At 41.5% G+C, this 5,078-nt stretch overlaps 1 protein-coding gene across 1 annotated transcript in view; it reads right to left on the reverse strand.

Moving 5' to 3' along the window:
• Positions 1 to 2,813, reverse strand: part of LOC107295370 (chromobox protein homolog 1) — a 56,432-nt gene extending 53,619 nt beyond the window's left edge. Inside the window, exon 1 of the mRNA XM_015824683.1 lies at positions 2,647 to 2,813. The gene's annotated coding sequence lies outside the window, so the exon portion shown is untranslated. The remainder of the gene's footprint in view (positions 1 to 2,646) is intronic.
• Positions 2,814 to 5,078: the final 2,265 nt, after the last annotated feature.

The raw sequence follows: 5,078 nt of genomic DNA on the forward strand, positions 1-5,078 counted from the left end.
CCCTCTTCTTTGTGGCAGCCCCTGAGATATTGGAACACTGCTATCATGTCCCCCCTCGTCCTTCTCTTCATTAAACTAGACATACCCAATTCCAGCAGCCGTTCCTTATATGCTTTAGCCTCCAGTCCCCTAATCATCTTTGTTGCTCTTCTCTGTACTCTTTCTAGAGTCTCAACATCTTTTTTACATCGCAGTGACCGGATGCAGTATTCCAAGTGTGGCCTTACCAAGGCACTGTAAAGTGGTATTAACACTTCATGTGATCTTGATTCTATCCCTGTTAATGCAGCCTAGCACTGTGTTGGCCTTTTTGGCAGCTGCAGCACACTGCTGGCTCATATTTAGGTGATTGTCCACTAGGACTCCAAGGTCCCTCTCACAGTTACTACTATTGAGCAAGGTACCCCCTATACTATACCTGTGCATTTGGTTTTTCTTGCCTAAATGTAGAACCTTGCTTTTTTCACAATTGAATTTCATTTTGTTAGATAGTGCCCAGTGTTCAAGTCTGTCCAGATCCTTTTGTATCTTAAGCCTGTCTTCTGGAGTGTTGGCTATTGAACCTGGGTCACTCTGGTTCTAGTCCAACTCTCTAACCACTGCACCACACTATATTCAAGTTTATACTGTTTATACCAGGGGTCTTCAAACTTGTCCCTTTTATGACTTGTGGACTTCAACTCCCAGAATTCCTCAGCCAGCATGCCTGGCTGAGGAATTCTGGGGGTTGAAGTCCACAAGTCATAAAAGGGACAAGTTTGAAGACCCCTGGTTTATACGGTTATGTTTGCATTTTAGTATTTCATGGTTTATAGAGTTTGGTCTAATGGTTAAGGCACCAGGCTAGAAAGTGGGAGACCATGACTTCTAGTTCTGCCTTTGTCATGAAAGTCAGTTGGTGACGTTGGGCCAGTCACTCTCAGCCCAACTCACCTCACAGGGTTGTTGTTGTGGAGAAATAGGAGGAATAGGAGAAAATTGGATGTTTGCTTCTATGAGTTATTTGTAAAAAAAAAAAAGCAGGATACAAATAAATACTACTGTAAACTACCTTGTGAATATGAATTAGTACTGAAAATACATCCCAGGAGCAAGTACTTACTATCAGGAGCAGCAAAATGAGTGTTCATTGAAGGGCTCCTAAACAATTGAGCAGGGTTGCAGATACTGCTCTTATCAGCATCTCTGCCAGTGTCTGTTTAACTCTGGCACTGCATAACTAGGTACATTAAACATACATCAGTATGGTAAAAGGATAGAGTATTAAAGCTGAACTACGGAAACCTAGGCTCAAATCCTTAGGTATAAATATTACAGGTTACCTTAAATCAGTTAATACAGTACATCTCTGCCTGATCTAGCTGTACTGATGTTAAAGTATGGCAAAACCCAAGCTGCAGATAAAAATGTAACCAAAAAAAGCACAAGTTACTATTTACCAACATAACCTATCAAATACTTAATACATCCTAAGTGTAGCTCCATAAAGATATTTTAATATTTCACCATAACAAATACATTCACATCAACTTCTTGCTAACAAGCAATGGTTGGCTGGCTTGACTATGCTCCAAATCACATCATGTATTAATTGAACAGATTCTTTTCACTACCAGCATAGCTTCTGGGAATGTCTGGGGTTATGCAGGCTTTTTGGACACTTCTACTATATTACACTATTATCTATGCCATTCCTCTAACATATCAAATCAACCTTCTTGGTACACAACTAAAAATTGGCTAATTTAATCCACACTAAGTTAGACCAATAAACCAATTCCCCCACCCCAAATTCATTTTCACAAGTAACTGCAGTGAGAACTGTATGTCCTAATATAACTTAACCAAAAAGTCTATTCACCAAATAGTGTACATATTATCTACAGAAAAATGAAATTAAACATCGTATTAATCCCCTGTAGATCGGGTGGGGGGGGGTTCCTACTTGGTTCCTGAGCATACAAATCTACTCCATTCCTGCTTGTGTTTCTCTCCATTAAAAAAAACTAACAAGAACCCCTTAAATTTCTTCTGGAGCAGCTTTCTCAGTCAGAAAGACTGGATTCCCCCCCCCCCGACTATGTGTACATCTATTTGGAATCCAGAATTATCATTGGCTACTTCATCAAATTATCTAATTTTCCCCATTCCTCACCCTCTACCTAATTAACTCTTCCTTTCACCGATATGAAGCATACATATTTTAGCATTCCCAGTTATACACTCAAGGTTTGTTTTCTGAAAAGCACCTTCCCAATATGGTAATCCGTACAGCACTTCCCCCACCTTGCTCTATTTTACGGTGCATTCCGTCTGTCTCAATACAGTAGCATACACAGCACATCTGCCTACACCACGTCTTCATGGAAAGTCCCCTCCATACTCCGTCGCGTATCTGTTCTTTGCCCCACCACCGCAACTTAAGGCCAAATTAGGTTTCTAACATCAGCCCACTCATAATTCCCAGTCTACATTTCGTTTCTTTTTCTCCTTCCCCCGGCTGACCCTTCCGAATCTTGCAAGATCTCGCGTTCCAGAACCCCTTAAAAACCTCCTCAGCCCACCCCCAATATGGCTGCTTCGCCCTCATAACGCGCGCGCGACATCTGTGCGCCCTCCACTTTGTTCCCTTTCTCCTCTCTTTACCTTGGTCAGCCCCACAAAGAACCCACGAATGGAAATGTAAAGATAAAAAGCACGGAGAGGCAGAAGAGCCGCAACTACAGTCGGGAAAAGAAAGTCTCGTTTTGAAGCAAGAGAGCAACTCTTTGGCAAACAGCCTCCCGCGTTCGACCCGTCTCCGCCAAACAAAAGAACACTGAACTCCCTCTCTACCCGCCAAGACTCACTGCGCATGCTCTCTGCTACTCTACGCCCCCTTTTTTAAGCCTCTCGAAGTTCGCTCCTAGCCCCTGGCATCCTGGGACCGGATGTTATTGTTTCCTACTTCGCTCATAGACTTAGTCTAAATTAGAGTACAGACTTTCCTTTTTTTCTTTTTCTTTTTTTGAAGAAAAAAAATGAGAGTTGTTCATGAAAACAGTGACAAAGGCTAGAGTTTTGCCCAGCTATGGCTGAACAGCATTAACATATTACCTTCCCCCAGGAGCCAATGTTTGTTTTAGTTCAGGTGCAACCTGATTTCTTTTTTAATAGTTTTTAAGTTTTAAGAGTTCTATCCTATATAAACTGTAGTGATTCCATCAGATAGAAAGACCTGCACATGGATTAGACAACAAATGAAACTGTGGGAAGAATCCAGAGAAATAATTTGGGAAATATTAAAAAGGCAGTGAAGGGATTTTATTGTGCTTATGATTTTAGTATGTTTAAGTTTGACATTAGCATTTATTTTACATATAGTAACCATTTTATATTGATACTGTTAGAAGTAAGTCTTCATCCTGGTTCATCCAAGCCGGGAATAAATAAGCAAACATGGCAACTGCTTTGGGAAGAAGGTTACAGTTTATTGCAGAAGACAGATAAGCAGCAGAAGGAAAAGAGAGTGAGCACATGGGCAGATGGTCTTTTTATACCCCCCTCCCAGCCCTGCTTGGAAGTTTCCTGTTCCTGTGGTATGAACTTTGAGGCTATTTCTGAGTGTTTTTCTAGGCCTTGATATCTGTGGTTTAATCCCATTAACATATCCTGCTTCCCAGGTGATGGGGCTAATGACTCTTAAGAGCTTGGGTGGGGTATGCAGATTTTCTCTTTGTCTTCTTGATTGCTCTGGCTTCAACTTTCTGATGGTTCCACATCTGCATTTGTATAAGACTAGCTACTGCCCTGGGCAGAGATGAGGCCAGGTTTGGTTTCTGCTTTTCAAAAAATGCTTTAAAAANGTTGGTCAGAGCACAGAACCTTTTGTAGGGAAAAGGGAGAGGCTGTGAAAATGAAATGGAATGAATGAAAGAATTGGATTTGGGCAATTAGCTGATAAGGCCCTGTAAGCAAAAGCTAGGAGCGGTCCACTTACCTCTGAGAGCAAGCAGAGGTCCGCAGCGGATTTTAGGGGTCCGCAAAACAGTTGTGGTAAAAGCCGATCGGTGGGAGAGTGACCCGTACCTTCTGAGGGGAAACCAGAAGTGTCTCTGCAGACCTTTTTTTTTTAGGGGTCTGAAAACGTGGGGAGATCCCTCAAGGAGCCAGCGTACTCTGTGAGGGATCCAGAGTGCTCCGTGAGTCCCCTTTTTGGACTCACAAAACCGCGGAGGAGGAAGCTTCGCAAGGAAGCTTCCGGTATATAGAGCCCGTTTAGTGAAAGTATGGGAAGTTCAAGTTCAAGGGCTGAGATAAGTTTCCCGGTTGAGAGCTTGCTCGACGCCTGGGACAGGAATCAGCTACCTGTCCAGGGCGGGATGAAAAAGAAACGGTTAAAAGAGTTATGCAAAAAAATAGACTTTGCTTAGGGCTTTGCTGGGAAACCAATTTGGCTAAATAAAGGTACTTAAAAGGGAAAATAAGAAATAGTGATTCTCTCTCTCTCTATCTCTCTCTCTCTTCTCTATGCAACCATGTGGTATGTTTAAGATCTGTGCCTTCCCTAATTTGAGCTATCTGAAACTTATGGTGGGAATGACTAGGATGTGTAAACCTAAGACTTCTGTTCTCTTGTCTTTGTGTATATATGTTTGTCAAAGTCTGTGTGTGAGAGGTAAATGTGACTGTTAACTGTTTCAAATCCAAAGAAAAAAAATAATTTTAAATTCTGCTAGAAATTCTGCTTAAAATAAGCCACAAAAAGGAAATACCTCACTCTGTTTGTCTGGCCAACAAACAGAGTGAAGAAAAAAATTGTGTTTGTTTGTTTGTTTGTTTGTTTGTTTGTTTGTTTTTCTTCTTCCTTTCTCTCTCTGTACTCTTAACAAAAGCCCAGAGTTAGCAGGAGGAATGTTTTAAGTTCATCTGCTAGAAAGATTTCACTCTTGCATTTAATAATATATAGTAAAGTTGGAAGGGACCTTGGAGGTCATCTAGTCCAACCCCTGCTCAGGCAGGAAACCATATACGAACTTTATCAAATGCCTTACTGAAATCCAAGAAAATTATATCCACAGCATTCCTCTAGTCCACTA

The sequence above is a fragment of the Protobothrops mucrosquamatus genome, unplaced genomic scaffold, assembly GCF_001527695.2.
Source record: "Protobothrops mucrosquamatus isolate PMUCROS unplaced genomic scaffold, P.Mucros_1.0 scaffold2322, whole genome shotgun sequence".
In the NCBI taxonomy this organism is placed as follows: Eukaryota; Metazoa; Chordata; class Lepidosauria; order Squamata; family Viperidae; genus Protobothrops; species Protobothrops mucrosquamatus.